This window comes from Hyla sarda, chromosome 2 (genome assembly GCF_029499605.1).
Source record: "Hyla sarda isolate aHylSar1 chromosome 2, aHylSar1.hap1, whole genome shotgun sequence".
Lineage (NCBI taxonomy): Eukaryota > Metazoa > Chordata > Amphibia > Anura > Hylidae > Hyla > Hyla sarda.
The window spans coordinates 278,671,460-278,693,901 of record NC_079190.1 but is presented as its reverse complement, the minus strand read 5'-3'; the positions used below and the strand labels follow the sequence as shown (position 1 = coordinate 278,693,901).

Genomic DNA, 22,442 nt, shown 5'->3' with positions numbered 1-22,442 from the left:
TGCATTCTGGGAGTTGTCATTTTGCCACAGCTGAAGGATTGGGGCGCCCCCCCCCCCCATGTGAATTTACAGGGTACATTCACTCAGGCGGGTTTACAGTGGGTTTCCTTCAAGGAAACTTAATGTGAACCCCTGCCTGTGCGAATGTACCCTAAAAACACTACACTAACAAATAATAAAAAGTAAAACACTACACATACACTCCCTTACACGTCGCCCCCCAATAAAATGAAAAACGTCTCATACGGCAGTGTTTCCTAAACGGCGCCTCCAGCTGTTGAAAAACCACAACTCCCAGTGTTGCCGGACAGCCATAGACTGTCCTGACAGGCTGGGAGTCTTACAACAGCTGGAGGCACCCTGTTTGGGAAACACTGCTGTAGGGTTTTGGTGGAGACAAGTCCCATCCTTGTAACCGGGTCCGCCCCTACTGCAAATTCCTTATTCAGGCCTCAAATGCGCATGGCGCTCTCTCACTTCAGAGCCCTGTCGTATTTCAAGGCAACAGTTTAGGGCCACATATGGGGTATCTCCGTACTCTGGAGAAATTGCGTTACAAATTTTGGGGGGATTTTTCTCCCATTACCCTTTGTAGAAATGGTAAATTTGGGGGAAAAACTGCACTTTAGTGAAAAATTTTTTTTTTCATTTACACATCTGAATTTAACGAAAAGTCGTCAAACATCTGTGGGGTGTTAAGGCTCACTGGACCCCTTGTTATGTGCCTTGAGGGGTGTAGTGTCCAAAATAGTATGCCATGTGTTTTTTTTTTTTTTGCTGTTCTGGCACCATAGGAGCTTCCTAAATGTGACATGCCCCCAAAAAACATTTCAGCAAAATTCACTCTCCAAAATCCCATTGTCGCTCCTTCCCTTCTGAGCCCTCTACTGCGCCCGCCGAACACTTGACATCCACATATGAGGTATTTCCTTACTCGAGAGAAATTGGGTTACAGATTTTGGGGGGCCTTTTCTCCTGTTACCACTTGTAAAATGTCAAAAACTGGATCTACAAGAACATGCGAGTGTAAAAAATTAAGATTTTGAATTTTCTCCTTCACTTTGCTGCTATTCCTGTGAAACACCTAAAGGGTTAACAAACTTACTGAATGTCATTTTGAATACTTTGAGGGGTGCAGTTTTTATAATGGGGTAATTTATGGCATATTTCTAATATGAAGGCCCTTCAAATCCACTTCAAAACTGAACTGGCCCCTGAAAAATTCCGATTTTGAAAATGTGAAAAATTGGAAAATTGCTTCTGAACTTTTAAGCCCTTTGATGTCTTCCAAAAGTAAAAACATGTCAACTTTATGATGCAAACATAAAGTAGACATATTGTATTTGTGAATCAATATATAATTTATTTGGAATGTCTATTTTCCTTACAAGCAGAGCTTCAAAGTTAGAAAAATGCAAAATTTTCAATTTTTTCATCAAATTTTGGAATTTATCACCAAGAAATGAAATGATGCAATCGACACAAATTTACCACTAACATAAAGTAGAATATGTCCCAAAAAAACAATCTCGGAATCAGAATGAAAGGTAAAAGCATCCCAGAGTTATTAATGCTTAAAGTGACAGTGGTCAGGATTGCAAAAAATGCTCCCGTCCTTAAGGTTATAATGGGCTCCGTCCCCAAAGAGTTAAGGACCAGGGTTTTTTCCGTTTTTGCAATTTCGTTTTTTCCTCCTTAACTTTAAAAAATCATAACTCTTTCAATTTTGCACCTAAAAATCCATATGATTGCTTATTTTTTGCGCCACCAATTCTACTTTGTAACGACGTCAGTCATTTTACCCAAAAACCTACGGCGAAAAAAATCATTGTGAGACAAAATTGAAAAAAAAAAACGCCATTTTGTAAATTCTGGGGGCTTCCATTTCTACACAGTACATTTTTCGGAAAAAATGACACCTTCTCTTTATTCTGAAGGTCCATACGATTAAAATGATACCCTACTTATATAGGTTTGATTTTTTCGTACTTCTGGAAAAAATCATAACTACATGCAGGAAAATGTATACGTTTAAAATTGTCATCTTCTGACCCCTATAACTTTTTATTTTTCCGCGTATAGGGCGGTATGAGGGCTCATTTTTTGCGCCGTGATCTGAAGTTTTTAGCGGTATCATTTTTGCATTGATAGGACTTATTGATCGCTTTTTATTCATTTTTTCATGATATAAAAAGTGACCAAAAATGCACTATTTCGGACTTTGGAATTTTTTTGCGCATACGCCATTGACCAAGCGGTTTAATTAATGATATATTTTTTTAATTTGGACATTTTCGCACGCGGCGATACCACATATGTTTATTTTTATTTACACTGTATGTATTTTTTATGGTAAAAGGGGGGTGATTCAAACTTTTATTAGGTAAGGTGTTAAATGATCTTTATTCGCTTTTTTTTTCCACTTTTTTTTTGCATTGTTATAGGTCCCATAGGGACCTATAACACTGCACACACTGATCTTTTACATTGATCGATGATTCTGCCGCTTGACTGCTCATGTCTGGATCTCAGGCACTGAGCAGTCATTCGGCGATCGGACATGACATGACCGGCTGTCATGTAAGCTGTTCGGGATGCCGCGATTTCGCCGCGGCTATCCCGAACAGCTCCCTGAGCTAACCGGCATGGTTTCACTTTCACTTTAGACGCAGCATTCTAAAGGGTTCACCGCGATCAATGCCGGGCACTATTAGCCACGTTAGTAGCCACGGGTCCCGGCCGTTGTTAGAGGCCAGGCCCGACCCGTTGTGACGCGGGTCCACACGGGTCCATCTCCATGAGGCAGACACAGCATGAAAACTTTCCTAACCGTTCCTTATTTCTGTCTCATATTTGCCTCCAGAAAATTATAGCCCAATATAATGTACATTTAATATACTGGTTTTTATATATACACACACACATATATATATATATATATATATATATATATATATATATATATATAAATATATATATATATATATATATATATATATATATATATATATATATATATATATATATACCGTATATACTCGAGTATAAGCCGACCCGAGTATAAGCCGAGACCCCTAATTTCAACCCAAAATCCCAGGAAAAGTTATTGACTGGAGTATAAGCCTAGGGTGGGAAATACCTCATCCCCCCCTGTCATCATCCAGACCCGTCATTAACATCCTCATCATCATCCCCTTGTCATCATCCCACACATCCCCCCTTCATCATCCCCTTATCATCCCACACATCCCCCCTTCATCATCCCCTTGTCATCATCCCACACATCCCCCCTTCATCATCCCCTTATCATCCCGCACATCCCCCCTTCATCATCCCCTTATCATCCCACACATCCCCATTTCATCATCCCCTTGTAATCATCCCACACCCCCCCTTCATCATCCCCACCCCCTTCATCATCCCCACACCCCCCCCCTTCATCATCCTCTTCTCATCATTCGCCCTCAGTGGTCTTCAACCTGCGGACCTCCAGAGGTTTCAAAACTACAACTCCCAGCAAGCCCGGGCAGCCATCGGCTGTCCGGGCTTGCTGGGAGTTGTAGTTTTGAAACCTCCGGAGGTCCGCAGGTTGAAGACCACTGCGGCCTTCAACATCATCCAGCCCCCTCTCACCCCCTTTAGTTCTGAGTACTCACCTCCGCTCGGCGCTGGTCCGGTCCTGCAGGGCTGTCCGGTGAGGAGGTGGTCCGGTGAGGAGGTGGTCCGGGCTGCTATCTTCACCGGGGGGCGCCTCTTCTCCGCGCTTCCGGCCCGGAATAGAGGCGTTGCCTTGACAATGACGCAGAAGTACGTTGGCAATGAACGCACCTCTGCGTCGTCACGGCAACGTGACTATTCTGAGGCCGGGCCCGAAGCGCTTAGAAGAGGCCTCCCCGGTGAAGATAGCAGCCCGGAACCACTATGCCACCGGACCACCTCCTCTCCGGACAGCCCTGCAGGACCGGACCAGCGCCGAGCGGAGGTGAGTACTCAGAACTAAAGGGGGTGAGAGAGGGCTGGATGATGTTGAAGGCCGCAGTGGTCTTCAACCTGCGGACCTCCGGAGGTTTCAAAACTACAACTCCCAGCAAGCCCGGACAGCCGATGGCTGCCCGGGCTTGCTGGGAGTTGTAGTTTTGAAACCTCTGGCGGTCCGCAGGTTGAAGACCACTGCGGGTGGGGGAGTTCACTCGAGTATAAGCCGAGGGGGGTGTTTTCAGCACGAAAAATCGTGCTGAAAAACTCGGCTTATACTCGAGTATATACGGTATATATATATATATATATATATATATATATATATATATATATATATATATATATAACACAAATGCATATACACACAATGCATTTATACACAGATACAAACTGTCTCCTCATACTACACACATGCTGTATATACTGGACTGTACACACGAATACATATACACATCCATTTACACACACTGCATTTATACATGCATACATATTATATGCTCATACTATACACATGTATACCAGACTGCACACACAAATACATGTACACATATATACAGCGGGGATCAAAAGTTTGGGCACCCCAGGTACAAATTTGTATTAATGTGCATAAAGAAGCCAAGGAAAGATGGAAAATTCTCCAAAAGGCATCACATTACAGATTAGACATTCTTATAATATGTCAACAAAAGTTAGATTTTATTTCCATCATTTACACTTTCAAAATAACAGAAAACAAAAAAATGGCATCTGCAAAAGTTTGGGCACCCTGCATAATTTATAGCATGCACTGCCCCCTTTGCAAACCTGAGACCTGCCAGTGTCATAGATTGGTCTCAATCATCATCTGGGAAGACCTGGTGATGTCAATCTCATAGGTTTTAAATGCTCGGACTCATCTGACCTTGCTCCAACAATCAGCACCATGGGTTCTTCTAAGCAGCTGTCTAGAAATCTGAAACTGAAAATAGTTGACGCTCACAAAGCTGGAGAAGGCTATAAGAAGATAGCAAAACGCTTTTAGATGTCAATATCCTCTGTTCGGAATGTAATTAAGAAATGGCAGTCATCATTAAAAGTGGAAGTTAAAGCAAGATCTGGAAGACCAAGAAAATATCAGACAGAACAGCTTGCAGGATTGTGAGAAAAATAATTCAAAAACCATGTTTGACTGCACAATCCCTCCAGAAAGATTTGGCAGACACTGAAGTTGTGGTACACTATTCCACTATAAAGAGATACTTGTACAAATATGGTTTTCATGGAGGAGTCATTAGAAGAAAACCTCTTCTACGTCCTCACCACAAAATCAGCGTTTGAACTTTGCAAATTAACATATAGACAAGCCTGATGCATTTTGGAAACAAGTTCTGTGGACTGATGAGGTTAAAATTGAACTTTTTGGCCGGAATGAGCAAAGGTACGTTTGGAGAAGAAGGGGAACAGAATTTAATGGAAAGAACCTCTGTCCAACTGTTAAGCATGGGGGTGGATCAATCATGCTTTGGGGTTGTATTGCAGCCAGTGGCACAGGGAACATCTCACGAGCAGAAGGAAAAATTGATTCAATAAAATTTCAGTAAATTTTGGATGCTAACTTGATGCCATCTGTGAAAAAGCTGAAGTTAAAGAGAGGATGGCTTCTACAAATGGATAATGAACCTAAACACACCTCAAAATCCACAGGGGATTACATCAAGAGGCGTAAACTGAAGGTTTTGCCATGGCCTTCACAATCTCCTGACCTCAACATAATTGAAAATCTATGGATAGACCTTAAAAGAGCAGTGCGTGACAGACAGCCCAGAAATCTCAAAGAACTGGAAGACTTTTGTAAGGAAGAATGGGCAAAGATACCTCAAACAAGAATTGAAGGACTCTTGGCTGGCTACAAAAAGCGTTTACAAGCTGTGATACTTGCCAAAGGGGCAGTACAAGATATTAACTCTGCAGGGTGCCCAAACATTTAACACAAAAAGGGACAGTGTCCTGTTACAAATGGATCTGGATAGGTTGGAGGTTTGGGCTAGGAAAGGGTAGATAAGGTTTAACACTGATAAATGTAAGGTTTTGCACAAGGGAAGGGAAGAAATAAGGTTTGTACACCAGCACAGAAGGGGGTTCTTTACTGTAAGAGCTGTGAGACTATGGAACTCTCTGCCAAAGGAAGTGGTCAGTGGCGTCGCTAGGGGGGAGCCAGAGGGGGCCATGCCCCCCCCTAGATCAAGTTGTGCCCCCCCCCTTGTGCCCCCCCAATTTAAAATAAATAGGGATATCCCTGCGCTGCTCCTCCTGGTCTGCGTATCATTAGCAGAGACAGGCAGAGATGAAGGTACCTGATGATGGCTCCACCCCCAGCACTGGAGAGGACGGGGCCAAGAGCTGACAGGCCTCCGGAACACAGAGCAGCTTCATGTGAGGTGAGTGATGTCCCATGTCCTCCCTCTCTCCCCCCTGATCAGCAGTATATCCTGGGGCTGGGTCATGTGTATAGTAGCAGTCCAGAGGGGTCACTCTCCCTCCTTCAGTGTCGTAAATCACGGTAAAATCGTGCAATTTTTGCCGCGATTTTTCCATAAATTGTTCTGATAATGTGACCTGTTGGAGACCTGTGGATACTGGAGGAGGGAAAGTGACCCCTCTGGAAGAACAACATGTGAACACACTGCTAGTTTATTATTAACCCCTTAAGGGTACATTCACATGTACAGGATCTGCTGCATATTTTTGTTGCATATTTTGTGCAGCTGATTTTGCAACCTATTAGCTTCAATAGGTAGCAAAATAATCTGCAGAAAATATACAGCAGATCCTCTACGTGTGAACGTACCCTAAGGGCTCATTCAGGGGTGGATCCCCAGCATATTTTACGCTGCGGATCCCCCGACAATGGACCCTACAGTGCTTCCTCCATCTGTGCTGCTCATTACGACAATCCGCCACTATGAGCAGACACGCTTCGATGTGTATACTCGCACACATCATGGCCGCTCCTGCTCTCTGAGCTAGGTTGAGAGCAGCCGCGATGTGTGCGAGTATACACATCAAAGCATGTCTGCTCGTAACGGAGGATTGCTGTTTTGAGCAGGCCCAGATGGAGGCGGCGCTGTAGGGTCCATTGTCGGGGGATCCGCAGTGTAAAATATGCTGAGGATCCGTCCGTGTAAATGAGCCCTAAGGACACAAGGCGTATGTCTACGCACAGTGCCTGCTCCCACTGTGTTGTATAACATCCCCAATCAGGCTGATGTTTGACATTAACACTTTAGATGCCGCTATCAAAGTTGATGGTAGTGTCCAAAAGTTTTAACGCCTTAAGGACATAGCGTTTTTCCATTTATGCACTTTTGTTTTTTCCTCCTCACCTTTTAAAAATCATAACCCTTTAAATTTTGCACCTAAAAATCCATATGATGGCTTATTTTTTGCGCCACCAATTCTACTTTGTACTGACATCAGTCATTTTACCCCAAAATCTACGGCAAAAACGGGAAAAAAAATCATTGTGCAACAAGAATGTATGAAGATTTTAAATTAAAATTTTTTACATTTTTTTTTTAAATTAAACATGTTCTGCACAGTGTGTGTGTATTTATTTATGATATAAATATATATATATATATATATATATATACACACGTTTTAAAATTGCCCCCCACTTTTGTCACTGGCCCCCCCATGTGCCCCCCCCTAAATATGAATGCTGGAGACGCCACTGGAAGTGGTCATTGTGAACTCAATAAAAGAGTTCCTAAAGAGGCCTTGATGCATTTCTGGAATGTAATAGATTATAGTAACTAGGTTTTGAAGGTGGACGATTATCTAAAGATTTGTTCCGATTGCCAGATTTAGAGTCAGAAAGGAATTTTCTGGCTAAAATTTGAAAATTGGCTTGTACCTTAGGATTTTTATTTTGCCTATTCTGGATCAACAATATAGAAAAGTAGGCTGACCTGGATTGATGAATGGATGTATTTTTTCAGTTATATAATATTTGTTAATATTATTACTGGTCCAATTTGACAGACTTCTATTTATATGTCTTTAAAGTTAAAGGAAGTTATATAATCCTTTTTTTAAAGGCATCATTTTTATTTACACACTCACAGTATCCCACATAAGTGAGTACACACTTCATTTTTGTAAACATTTTTGTAAAAATTTAATATTTTTGTAATATAACAACACTGAAGAAATAACACTCTGCAACAATGTAAACAGCCTATATCACCGGGTTTAATCCCTTAAGGACGCAGGGCGTACCAGTATGCCCTGAGTCCGCTCCCTTTCAGCGTGGCCCCACATCATAGCGGGATCTGTGGCTAATAGCGCATAGCACTGATCGCGGTGCTGCACGCTATTAACCCTTTAGATGTGGTTTTCAAAGTTGATCGCCGCGTCTAAAGTGAAAATAAAGTACTGCCAGTTAGCTCAGTGGGCTGTTCGGAACCGCTGCGGCAAAATCGCGGCATCCCGAACAACTGGCAGACACAAGGAGGGTCCTTACCTGCCTCCTGCGTCGCCGATCGCTGAATGACTGCTTAGTGCCTGAGATCCAGGCATGAGCAGTCAAGTGGCAGAATCATCGATCTATGTTATCCTATGAGATAACAGAGATAGATGTAAAAGATCAGTGTGTGCAGTGTTATAGCCCTCTATGGGAGCTATAACATTGAAAAAATAAAGTTAATAAAGATCATTTAACCCCTTCCCTAATAAAAGTTTGAATCACCCCCTTTTTCCCACTTAAAAAAAACTGTGCAAATAAAAATAAACATATGTGGTATTGCTGCGTGCAGAAATGTCCGTTTTATAAAAATATATTGTTAATTAAACCACACAGTCAATGGCGTACGCGCAAAAAAATTCCAAAGTCCAAAATTGTGTATTTTTGGTCACTATTTTATATATCATGAAAAAATTAATAAAAAGCGATTAAAAAGTCTGATCAATGCAAGAATGGTAGCACTAAAAAGTTCAGATGACGGCGCAAAAAATGAGCACTCATAACGCCCCGTACGCATAAAAATAAAAAAGTTATAGGGGTCAGAAGATGACAATTTTAAATGTATACATTCATGCATGTAGTTATGATTTTTTCATGATATACAACAAAATCAAACCTATATAAGTAGGGTATAATTTTATAATCGTATGGACTTACAGAATAAAGAGAAGGTGGCATTTTTATCAAAAAATTTACTGCATGGAAACGGAAGCCCCCAAAAGTTTAAAAATTTAGTTTTTTCTTAAATTTTGACACACAATGATTTTCTTTTCCGTTACACCATAGATTTTTGGGTAAAATGACTGATGTCATTACAAAGTAGAATTGGTGGCGCAAAAAATAAGCCATCATATGGATTTTTAGGTGCAAAATTGAAAGAATTATGATTTTTTAAAGGTAAGGAGGAAAAATCGAAAGTGCAAAAACGGAAAAGTCCTTAAGGGGTTAATGTTGTGTTCCCACAGAATAACAACACAAAGTCAATAATGTCTAAAGCTTGGCAACAAAGCGAGTACACCGATAGCAGGAAATGCCCAAACTATGCCCAAATAGCCATTTTCCCTCCCTGATGTCATGTGAATCATTAGGGTATGTTCACACTAAGTAATTCCCACGGAATTCCGCGAACAAAATTACGCACTGAGAACATAAACATCAGAGTGAATGGGTTTCCGCGAGACCCGTTCACACTGCAGAATTTCAGCGGCAGACAATTCTGCCGCTGAAATTGTTCCACGCAAAGAAAGAACATGTTCATTCTTTGTGCGGAAGTCCAGGAACACTGCATAGCCGTCAATGGTGATGGCGCAGTGCCGCACGGCCCTATCGCTGAAGGGCCGTTCACAATCTGTAGTGTGGACATACCCTTAGTGTTATAAGGTCTCAGGTGTGAATAAGGAGCAGGTGTCTTAAATTTGATGTTAATGCACTCACACTCTTTAATACTGGTCACTGTAAGTTCAACATGGCACTTCATGGCAAAGAACTCACTGAAGATCTGAAAAAAAGAATTGTTGCTCTACAGATGACCTAGGCTTTGTGAAGATTGCCAAGACCTGAATTGCCTGAAACTGAGCTGCAGCACGGTGGTCAAGACCACTCAGAACAGGCCTTGTCATGGTCAACCAAACAATTTAAGTGCACATGCTCAGCGTCATATCCAAAGGTTGTCTTTGGGTAATAGATGTATGAGTGCTGTCAGCATTGCTCCAGAGGTTGAAGTGGTGGGAGTTAGGTTGTCAGTGTTCAGACCATACGCCGCACACTGCATCAATTTGGCCAGCATGGCTTTCATCCAAGAAGAAAGCCTCTTCTAAAGATGATGCATAAAAGATGCTGAAGACAAGCAGACTAAGGACATGGATTACTGGAACCATGTCCTGTGGTCCTATGAGACCAAGATAAACTTTTTTGTTTCAGATGGTAAGGAGCGTGTGTGGCGGCAACCAGGTGAGGAGCAAAAAAACAAGTGTGTCTTGTCTACAGTTAAGCATGGTGGCAAGAGTGTTATGGTTGGGGGCTGCATAAGTTCTGCTGCCTCTGGGGAGCAACAATTCATTGAAGGAACCATAAATGCCGACATGTACAGTGACATATTGAAACAGAGTATGATCCGCTCCATTCGGAGACTGGGCAGAATTTCAAAATAAGAATGACTCCAAACATGCCTCCAAGATCATCACTGCCTTGCTAAAGAAGCAGAGGATAAAAGTAATGGACTAGCCAAGCATGTCTCCAGTCTAAACCCTACTGAGCATCTGTGGGGCATCATCAAATGGGGGAGTGCAAGCTCTCTAACATCCACCAGCTCCGGGATGTCATGGAGGAGCGGAAGAGACCACCAGTGGCAACCTGTAAAGCTGGTGAACTCCGTGCCCAAGAAGCTTAAATCAGTAATGGAAAATAATGGTGGCCACATTAAATATTGACACTTTGGGCCCAATGGACATTTTCTCTTAGGGGTGTACTCAGTTTTGTTGCCAAAGTTTAGACATTAATGTTGTTGTAATGGTGTTGAGTTATTTTTAGGTGAAACAACATTAAACACTGTTATACAGGCTGCGCACTCTCTACTTTACATTGTAGTAGAGTGTCATTTCTTCAGTGCTGTCACATGAAAAGATATAATAAAATATTTACAAAAATGTGAGGAGTTTACTGCATTTATATAGTCCTGTATAGAAAGGATGTTGTCTATATATGTCAACAATGTAGAGACTCCCCACATGGATATGTAATATAAATATTCCAAATAACTCTCAAACCGACTATAAGAGAGGTTTAAACTCTTCAGATTTGTAAAATCTTACCGTATATACTCGAGTATAAGCCGTCCCGAATATAAGCCGAGGCCCCTAATTTCACCCCAAAAACCCAGGAAAAGTTATTGACTTGACTATAAGCCTAGGGTTTAAAATACATAATCCCCCCCATGTCATCATTCAGACCCCCGTCATTATCACCCCCGTCATCATCACCCCGTCATCATCACCCCCCCCTTCATCATCACCGCCTGTCAATCCCTTCTCAGTGGTCTTCAACCTGCGGACCTCCAGATGTTTCAAAACTACAACTCCCAGTATGCCCGGACAGCCATCGCCTGGAGTTGTAGTTTTGAAACATCTGGAGGTCCGCAGGTTGAAGACCACTGTGTCCTTCGTCATCATCCAGACCCCCCTTTAGTTTTCTACTCACCTCCCCTCGGTGGGAAGGAAGGGTGAGCTGGTCCGGGCCATCTATGCTGCAGGGACTGTCCAGTGGGGAGGGTTAGTCATTCCGGGCTGTCCATCTTCACCGGGAGGCCCTCTTCTCCGCTTCGGGCTGGCCCCGGACTAGTGACGCTGCCTTGACGCCACCACGCAGTGACGTCACGGACATCTGCTGCACACGGACGTCCCTGCGCGTCGTCGTCAAGGCAAAGTCACTAGTACGGGGCCAGCCCAGAGCGGAGAACAGGGCCTCCCGGTGAAGATGGACAGCCCGGAATGACTAACCCTCCCCACTGGACAGTCCCTGCAGCATTGATGACCCGGACCAGCTCACCCTTCCTTGCCACCGAGGTGAGTGGAAAACTAAAGGGGGGTCTGGATGATGACGAAGGCCGCAGTGGTCTTCAACCTGAGGACCTCCAGATGTTGCAAAACTACAACTCCCCACATGCCCGGAGAGCCGACGGCTGTCTGGGCATGCTGGGAGTTGTAGTTTTGCAACATCTGGAGGTCCGCAGGTTGAAGACCACTGAGAAGGGATTGACAGGTGGAGATGGACGGCCGGGACCATCCCCTCACAGCTAAAGCCAAAAACGTTTTTTTGTTCACTCGAGTATAAGCCATGGGGGGGGCGTTTTCAGCACGAAAAATCGTGCTGAAAAACTCGGCTTATACTCGAGTATATACTGTAAACATTTTTCTTTACATTTTGCAATCTCCACAACAGCCTGCTACAAAATCCTATAATCTTAATATCCTAATTAGAGGTGGAGCTATAGTTTAAGTCTTCTTATTATAGTCTTTAGAACCATGTTCCCCTGTGGAATTACATAATACTATTTTGATTAAGAGTATAATAAAGAAAGATTCAATAAAACAAAGACATCAGCAGTAAAATTCTTGCAAATTTCAAAATTCATAAAAAGCTCAATAGCAGGTTCATATTCTTCCAATCCAATATACTCCGATTTATGAATAAGGGCTAAAGAGAAGAACATTTCAGCAGCACTGAACATTTAACACACACCATTTTGTCTAAACGATTCCCCTATGATGTACACATTTAGAAGGTTGTCCTATGTTGGGGAATATTTACAGATGTGTCGCCTAATTCCTATAACTGTTCTATGTATATGAATGGGTTAGCAAAAATCTATTTGCTTGCCAACCTCATTAGGATCAATGATTTCGGAAGGGTGAGACTTGTGCAACATATGTGCTACCTGTGAATTTAGCCTTAAAGTCAATAGAAAGTCCTGGTCACTCAAGGATGGGGCATTTTGAACAAGTGTTAGAAGTAAAAGACAGCTTTGCTCATGTATGCAGTGACGGACTTAACAGCTGTGACAGGGGGCTAAATCTGCAGGATCTTCTGGGAAAAATCCAACATCTGTCACCTCCCATCCATCCGCTCTTCATTTGCTTTCTTTACAAGTGTGTCACTGCTAGTATGACATAAAGTATGACACCCAGATCGATACAGCTATAATCACCCGGTCCTGAAATGCAACCCACGTCCATCTCCAAAAGCTGAGAACCTGTGGCATGGAAATTCTAGGACTGTATGATATCTATCCGGAAAAATCAAGAGTAGTCTGGCACAACAGGCGCACAAAAAATAGTGCCATCATTGGTGCCCACTGTATGAACACTTGTTATCACAAAACACCTAAATTCACATATAGATATATAGAATATACAGGCTGCTTCATGTATCCCTCACACTGTCAAGAGACAATGACTGAAAACATCTACAGATCACCCAAAATGGAATTTTACACATCAGAAGGAGCTGGTAATATGTGTATATCTGTATTCTGCATCAATCCGCACCAAGGGATGGCACAGATAGTGACACCAGTCACAGAGGCATGCAGGTGACTTGAGGAGGTGGTGTGCATAGTGCTCCCTCAGCTGAAAAAAAAAGGGACTGAGCTGGGGAAACTTAGCCACCCCACGTCACCAGCCTTCACAGAGCTGCTGTCACCTCAAATGACTTTCTAGCCAAGCTACTTAGTAACCCATGCAGCACCACAAGAGCCAGGACTGCAGCGCTGGAGGGTAAAAGCTGGCATCCCCAACACGAAGATAAAGTCACGTCTAGGACAAGAGGCACAGGACAGCAGCACAGACATACTTAGTGCTGAGATGACAGAAATTCAATCACTGTTCTATGTCCCTTACAGCTGTACTGTCAGACATTACATAACATTTACATGAACATAGTTGGCACCACTTCATCATGTCAAGTGTTTAAAGAACAGGATTTATCACTGCCAATGTGGACACCTTTACTAGCTATCCATTATGTTTGTATCTATCAGATCCTTAATAAAAGTGCAGTCTGCATCAGTCACTAAAATACCATTCAGTACTGGGAGAACTTGGTCCACACTGCGGTATAAGTCTGCTGCCTGCAATATATTTCCACCCTATCAGAGCAGGTGTCCCATACAACCACCAGTCTACCCTGGATACTGGGTGAGGGAGCCCTGCAGCTCTGGAAATGCCATCTTATTCTCATCTACAAACAGACTGCAAGCTATAGGGCACAGTGCCTACGTAAGAATGACAGATATACAAAAATAGAAATAGAGAGAGGTAGATAGATAGTTAGATGCTATTAGATACATAGATAGATATATATGAGATAGATAGATAGATAGATAATAGAAGATAAATAGATATATAGATGATAGATAATAGAAGATAGATAAATAGATAGATAGATAATAGATATATAATAGAAGATAGATAGATAGATAGATAATAAAAGATAGATATATAGATAGATAAAAAAGATAGATAGATAATAGAAGATAGAAATATAGATAGATAATAGATAGATAATAGAAGATAGATAGATATATACACATACAGATAATAGATACATAGACAGATAAATGACGATATATAGATATATAGATAGATATGAGATAGATAGATAGAAGATAGATAGATGATAGATAGATAGAAAGATAATTACTAGATAGATAGATAGATATAAGATAGATAGATGATTGATAGATAGATAGATAGCTAGATAGATGATTGATTGATAGATAGATAGATAGATAGATATGTAGATGATAGACAGACATATATGGATAAAGATAGATATGCAGATAGATATATAGATAGATAGATAAAAATGCAAATAGATAGAAGTGGGTAGAGAGACAGATTTGCATATAAATAGATAGATAGATAGATAGATAGATAGATAGATATGGCCACAAAAGTATTTGCTTACATGTTACAATTGTGTTTGATGTGTGGATATATATATATTTACAAGTATACAGATACATACACTGAGCCATCTGACAGGTGTTCCCATGGAGTGTGACAAGTGGCATGGCTACATCATAAGTCTACTGTACAGTATGAGCATAAACACAGTGCCCGGCCCTGCCAGGAGGGCACTAAGGGCATGACAGTGATCTCCACAGCCCCCCTGCCGTGGGATACCCCTAGGTATAATGTCCTCCTTCCTCGTGCAGCAGAGGATGTTCAGCCACAATCTACCCTCCCTTCCAGTACATGGACCAAAGATTCCACCATAGAGCCGTCTCTCTGCCTCCATATCCCAATACCATGAGGATAAGACACAGGCATGTATACATGTGTAACACACACACCGGGAAGGAGAATATGACCTCTGCAGGGCAGAAACATTGGGGGCACCGAGGAGCCCCCCGCTCTCTGCTTCCAGAATGCCAGTGCCCAGACTCACCTCCTCACAGTGCCCGCTCCTGCAGCTCCGGGATGGGGGGCATCTTCTCCGTGGCAGACAGCAGCAAGGTATTTCTCTGTCTTCCTCTTCTCAGGGAGAACCCCGTGGGGTTGCACGGGCAGAAAGTTGGGCAGAGCGTCTCTTCCCCTGGGTGGTGGTGGAGGGGGGCTGCAAGGTACTAGGGGTGGGAGGGATGGAAGGGGAGGAGACCTGGGTTGTGCTGCAGTGCAGGATAGCTGGGCTCCTAGTCAACCAGGCAGGAGCACTGTCTATGTCTACGAGATACAGTGAGAGAGAGAGGGAAACAAAGGAAGGTGGATCAGGCAGGGAGAAGGGAACAGCTGGATGGAGAGCATCTCCCACCTACAGCTCCCCAGCCTGCCTGCTAATACATGTGACCCAGCCCTCTCCCTCCATAGAGATGCCTCTGCTGCCCATCACCAGGCCTGCCACTCTCATGACAATCCCCAGCTCCTCAAACTTTCCTATGGAAGAGATGACAGAAAAGCTGGATTGGATTGCTGTGATATCTGGATCTGTATAGACAAGAAACTGTAGTGGTAATGCATGTGAAGTTTATTCCATGTTGCCATAGACATTACTATGCTTATGATTTTACTGCAGTTTGTTTTTTCCTACAGAACAGTTCTAGGTCTTTGCGCCATTTCAGGTCTGCATATACTTATCAATGTGTTTAGGACCCTACGCAAAAGTACAGTGCACAACATAGACTATGTGACCAAAAATAATAGCACGTGACTGCACATGTTAGCAAATGGAGAAATATATATAACAGAGTAACAATTGTCCCAGAAAGGTAAGCAAAAAGGCAGTGTGATGTCCCAGTACAGGATATGCTCCTACAGTCCTGTCAGGTTGAGTCCCTGAACGTCCTCAGGGCTCTCTGCAGTGTTTCCCAATATTGTGTATAGGTTGTATATTTAGTGTAAAGGACCTTTGATATGGTCACATGATTATTAGTCACCTGAAAATGGTTGTCACATGTTTAAGTCATATGTTTTGTTACCCAGAGAGCACCAGGTGAGCAGATGACCTGTAGCTATCCTATGGGCTCCTTGCTCAACCCCCCCTTTATAAGAGGGGGAGGTACTGCAATTAGTGTTGGGCACGAATATTCGCATTTCAAATTTTTATCGTGAATATCGCAAATATTGCAAATGTATTCGCTATATATTCGAAATTGCGAATATTCGCTTTTTTCTGCATATGCGAATATTCGCATATGTGAATATTCGCATATTCCTTCTTTTCACTTGTGGGCCAATTAGAATGATGCAAATACACTTGTCAGAGGTTATCAACAACATCCCTAGCAACCAATAGTAAAGTTGCCCACCCCCTCACTGGTGTCTTCCTCAAATACCAGATTATGGGAATATTCACGTATGCGAATATAATGAATATGCGAAACGAATATTCGTCTATATATTCGTGAAATATCGCAAATTCGAATATGGGCAATGCCGCTAACTACAATCACTCGCTTAGATCCTGAGGTCAAGTCCAGTCCAGACGTCTCAGAGCCAGTGTCCAGCACATCCTAAGGCCTCAATCCTAAATTACAGCCACAAGTCAGTAAGTCAAGTCATCTTTGCCTGCTGTCACTATCTTCAATCAAGTCAAGTCATCTTTGTCTTCTGTCACTATCTTCAGTCAAGTCAGTTATAGTCAGTGTGGCTGCGCTATAGTCTGTCAAGTCACTGCAAGTCCCTGCAAGCTGCGAGGTCCCCTGTGTTACTGGTCACCTCTCTGGGATCCTGGGCAAACTGTATAGACTGTAACACCTGTCTAACCTCAGTAAAAGCTACTGTTAACCTTAACCTGGCCTAGAACTATAATTTGCCCTGCCTAACCTAGGACTAGCAGTGCTACCTTTGGGTGGTTACATAGGCAAACCACACCCTGGCGTCACAAACACTAAGGGGTTAACACCATCTACCTCTGGGCAACACCATCTGCCCCTACACCTCACATCACACCCTGTGGCTCCCCACAGCAGCATGGATAATCCAGACTAAAGGACAAGATTAGAGGTGCACATAGTCCAGACAACTGAGATGTGGGACCTTTGGTTGAAGTATCAGAGATGCCTGCTATAATAAAAACATGTACAGGTTAGTGGCATATAATCACCAAGTAAAGTCAGGGAGGAATGCTACAGAACGTACCATCATATAAACATTATGCATCAAGTCATCAATAATCCAAGGAACCACCATACATAATAATATTACACGGACACCTAAGACTTCTAAGCAGGGCCGTCATCAGGGGGGGTACAGCTAGTACCACAGTAAGGGGCCCGGGCTCCCAGGGAGAGGACTGACAGCCAGGACTGAGAATGGGCTGTCCCTGCCAGCATCATTCAGCCTGCAAACCTGACTAGGAAGAGAGCAGAGAGGGAAGCTCCTCCTCCTCTCACTTCCCTCTGTGCTGACCAATTGGCGGAGCAGGCCGTGCAGTGTTTCCTGCTCCACCATAGACCCGGACACCCACCCGAGCTTTCAGGAAGAGCCTGCCCACCGCTGATGCTGCCCTTTTTTAGTAAGTAACTTTCTGGAGGGGGAGGGGGGCAAGTTGCCGTTCGGGAGACATTGGGAAATAAATGGTAACTATCTCAGTGTTTCCCAACCAGGGAGACTCCAACTGTTGAAAAACTACAACTCCCAGCATGTCTTTGGCTTTGTGGGCATACTGGGAATTGTAGTTTTGCAACAGCTGGAGGCACCCTGGTTGGGAAACACTGATCTATCTATCTCATATCTTTTTATCTATCTCATATCTATCTATCTCATATCTATCTATCTTATATCTATCTATCTATCTATCTCATATCTATCTATCTATTTATCTATCTCATATCTATCTATCTCCTATCTATCTATCTATCTCATATCTATCTATCTCATATCTATCTATCTTATATCTATCTATCTATCTCATATCTATCTATCTATCTATCTATCTATTTATCTATCTTATATCTATCTATCTATCTCATATCTATCTATCTCATATCTATCTATATATCTATCTATCTCATATCTATCTATCTATCTCATATCTATCTATCTTATATCTATCTATCTCATATCTATCTATCTATCTATCTATCTATCTCATATCTATCTATCTATCTATCTATCTCTCAATCTATCTATCTATCTATCTCATTTCTATCTATTTATCTATCTCATATCTATCTAATTTCTAACTATCTATCATCTATCTATCTCATATCTATCTCATATATATCTATCTAATATCTATCTATCTATCATCTATCTATCTAATATCTATCTATCTAATATATATCTATCTCATATCTATCTATCTAACTATCAATCTATCTATCTCATATCTATCTATCTAACTATCAATCTATCTATCCCATATCTATCTATCTCATATCTATCTCTCAATCTATCTTTGCTGTGTATCACTTATACAGTTACCGGTACCCGGCGCCTATAATTATTTGTATTTTGGGTGTATTATTTATGGCGAGTCCGGATACGGCAACCTTAACCCACTATGTATCCAGACCACATGTTGCTTTAATTATGTGATTATGTGATTATGTCACTAATTGCTCAGCCTATATACTGTCTCACTGTGTTTCACTTTGTTGCTTGGCAATGGCCGTGTGAGATGGCCGAAACGTCGCTCTGGCATTTTTGTGCTGAATAAAAGCTACACTTTTTACCAAAGGAGGTGCTGCTGCCTTTTTATTGTGTGTATCAAGTGAGCCGTGGACCTAGGCTCTGCTGCTAGCACTCCGCCACATCTCCCTTTTTTGGTGCTGCCGTTTGTCTGTGGTATCTCTCAATCTATCTATCTATCTATCTATATCACATATCTACTGTATTTATTTATTTATCTATCTATCTCATATCTACTGTATCTATTTATTTATTTTTCTATCTATCTCATATCTACTGTATTTATTTATTTATTTATCTATCTATCTATCCCGCTTCTGCCACCATCTTTTTTGCTTTCTTTAATTTACTTAAACAGCCTACTTACTACAGCCTATTTAGACGCTGAGACAGCCCCTAACCCCAAGTCTACTCCCCCTAACCGCCCAGCCCCTCCCCCCCTTGCCTCTACTCACTTAGACGCAGATGTAATGAAGAAAACTGCCTCCCCGTAGCTGAATGTGACTACAGGTACACAGTTTTCTTTACAGCGAGACACAAATGTGCCTCCATCCCCGCTCCCTCTCACTCCAACCCCGCTACCTGCTCGTTCTCTCACCACAGGACAGGGATACATTTTTTCCGCAATAGTTAGCAGATGGGTGCTAAATGTGCAGTACAAGTGGCATATGTGCGGCATGGACAGGTGGTAGATGTGCAGGTGGGTAAAAGGCTGTGGAGTGCTCTTCTGGCTGCGTATCACAGCCTGTCTAAGCAGTGGGGAGATGAGCGGAGGTAGCAGGTACTGGTATAATTATTAATGGGAATATTGGACCCAGTATACAGGATTTGGTCAGTAACAGTATGCTGGTAATATGTATGGTGATAATATTTCTCCTTGTATGCTGGTATTATTGCCAGACTTGGCATGGCAACTGTGGGGGGGCTGGCCCAAAATTTCTGATGGCAGCCCTGCTCCTAAGAAAGGGTGGGTTCCCTCAAAACTGATATAGATAGCATTGGAACAATACTCTATGCCAAAGTTGACCCCTGTTAACATTAGCTAACAACCCCATGTTCCATAGTACAGACCCCTAGGACTATTGTGTAGTGACTGGCAACCTCCATGCAATTGTGGTGCAGACACCAAAATGTACATGTAGAGTAAGCTAACTCATATAGTTATTGATAATGCATATGATAAATGAGTAATCTATGACATGCAATGCCATGCATGATGGCTGATAACAGCTAGGCAATAGCTGAACATGTGCATAAAAGGTTAAGGTGTGCAATGCCATGTAAAATGGCAGATAACAGAATGGAGCAGGGTACATATGTCACACATAAAAACAGTGACTAAGGAGCAACCCAGAACAGGATATACAGACACACAATGATATACTCCAATAGGCTGTAATATAGACAAAAAGGGGCAGGAACTCTAGTACATACCAAGTTGTGGCCAGGACCCAGTGTAGGCAGCATGTGCTGCAACCACATGGGGGGCACATAGTGAGTGTGACTGTCAGGCTTCTAGTGTAGCAGAGCAGTGTTCACTGAGCATCGGCCAATCCCATTGTGTTGGTATCGGCTGTAGTGGGAGGGGTTATAACAGCCATAGAGAAATAGGCATGGAGACCCAGGTGGGGAAAGAGGTGGAGATGTCCAGGACTATATAATAAGACCTATAAATTGTGTTTGGCAAGAGCTGGTGTGGGCTAAAAGAAAGGAACGTGCACATGATAAGAAAAGGAATACTAACTATATAAGGCGATGATGACAAGGTGCCTTAGTGACCTCTTACATATGGGTCACTAGGGAAGGATATACCAAGCCGATGGGGATGGGGAAGGTGAGGTCTGGAGTATGTATAAAATAAGTGTATCACAGGTAATAATAAAGTGACCCTGCGACCAAAAAAATCAGTCTATGTATCAAACACATCTCCCTCTGCTTAAGAGACTGGATTCTACCTCAATCCAAAGGGGGTGGAGGAACCCAGTCAGTTATTGGGTGTTATAATTGGTGGTTAGCAATGGGACGGTACTAGTAACTCATTACAAAGTCAATCCTTTCCCCGATATAGCCCAATCCACATGGGCATATGATCAGGTGCAACACAAAACAATGGGAGTTCAGCAGAGTGAAAAATAGTGTATTCTCCAGTAAACTACCAGATCCCCTACGGATCCTATTCAAGTCAATGGGATCCGTCAGGATCCAGTGGTGAACTGATGGGGTCGGTTGTGCTCCTTCCCGTTTTGGGGCGCATTTTGCGCAAAAAAAAGAGCATAACAGACCCATACGGAGCACAATGGCAATGTGAACTTAGCCTAAAGTGTCTGGGTATCCGGAATCTCTTATAATTCCTAGGATGTATAGAAAAGTTATTACACTCTGCACAACCTTAGCATAGGTCAGTCCACTAATTTTGGCTTCCTTTGATTGTTGTTTGCATGGATTGTGTACTGGGTGTGCACCCCCATATCCTCTTATTTCCAACCCATAAGGCAATGGTGGGGACGTCCAGCCTGTGGGCCGTATAAGGCCTGTTAAATAATTTGGTCTGATCATCTGATTTTAACAAGGACTTAGCAATGCATTCTAAGGGGAAGCTGCAACGCCACAAGGCAAGCCGAAAACTTCTGGTAAGACTGTCTCACGCTGGTTATTCAGAATTGTATGGGGCAAGACAGTAATTTTATATATGGTCTGTAAAAGACCCTATCAATATCCAAGGGATCCTTATATGTGCTAGTGTTTTTTGCATTATGCCCTTAATTTTCCATCTATCAGGTACATAGGCAGACACAAATTTGACTCTAGTCTCACTGTTCCTTGTTCTCTTGTCCCAGTTTTTAGGGATTTGTGTGAACAGAGATTGGAGTCCACGTGATGACACCTTCATACTTTATGTGTTATGTAAATCCTTTAAGAATTTGGATGCCACAACAGCCTTGTCTCACACTTGTCTAACTACATAGATTTACCATAGATACTAGTATTACAACGTAACTTTAATTTAAATTAGTATACTATCAATAAACATAAGGGTATAAATGAACCATCTACATGTTAATAGTGAAATAGCAAAACAATGCATGTCAAAGGGTGATTGCCTTGGCCCTAAGGGAACTGTTAATAGCACTTTACATGGGCCAACGGCAAGAAGGTACAACACACCAATCCTGGTTACACAGCTTGAGGCAGTCCTTAAAGGAGTAGTCCAGTGGTGACTCAGTGGTTAACAACTTATCCCCTATCCTAAGGATAGGGGATAAGTTGCAGATCGTGGGGGTCCGACCGCTGGGGCCCCCCGCGATCTCCTGTATGGAGATCCGACAGCCCAC

At 42.5% G+C, this 22,442-nt stretch overlaps 1 protein-coding gene across 9 annotated transcripts in view; it reads right to left on the bottom strand.

The window, feature by feature from the left end:
* Window positions 1–22,442, bottom strand: part of DLGAP3 (DLG associated protein 3) — a 538,301-nt gene that overhangs the window by 438,902 nt on the left and 76,957 nt on the right. For 4 of the 9 annotated variants that reach the window (XM_056557218.1, XM_056557217.1, XM_056557220.1 and 1 more), the window contains exon 1: window positions 15,428–15,830. The exons of 1 other annotated variant lie outside the window; for it this stretch is intronic. The gene's annotated coding sequence lies outside the window, so the exon portion shown is untranslated. Of the gene's footprint in view, window positions 1–15,427; window positions 15,832–22,442 lie in introns of those variants that run through there. 4 more of the 9 variants (XR_008888792.1, XM_056557209.1, XM_056557221.1 and 1 more) reach the window with 2 other exon arrangements.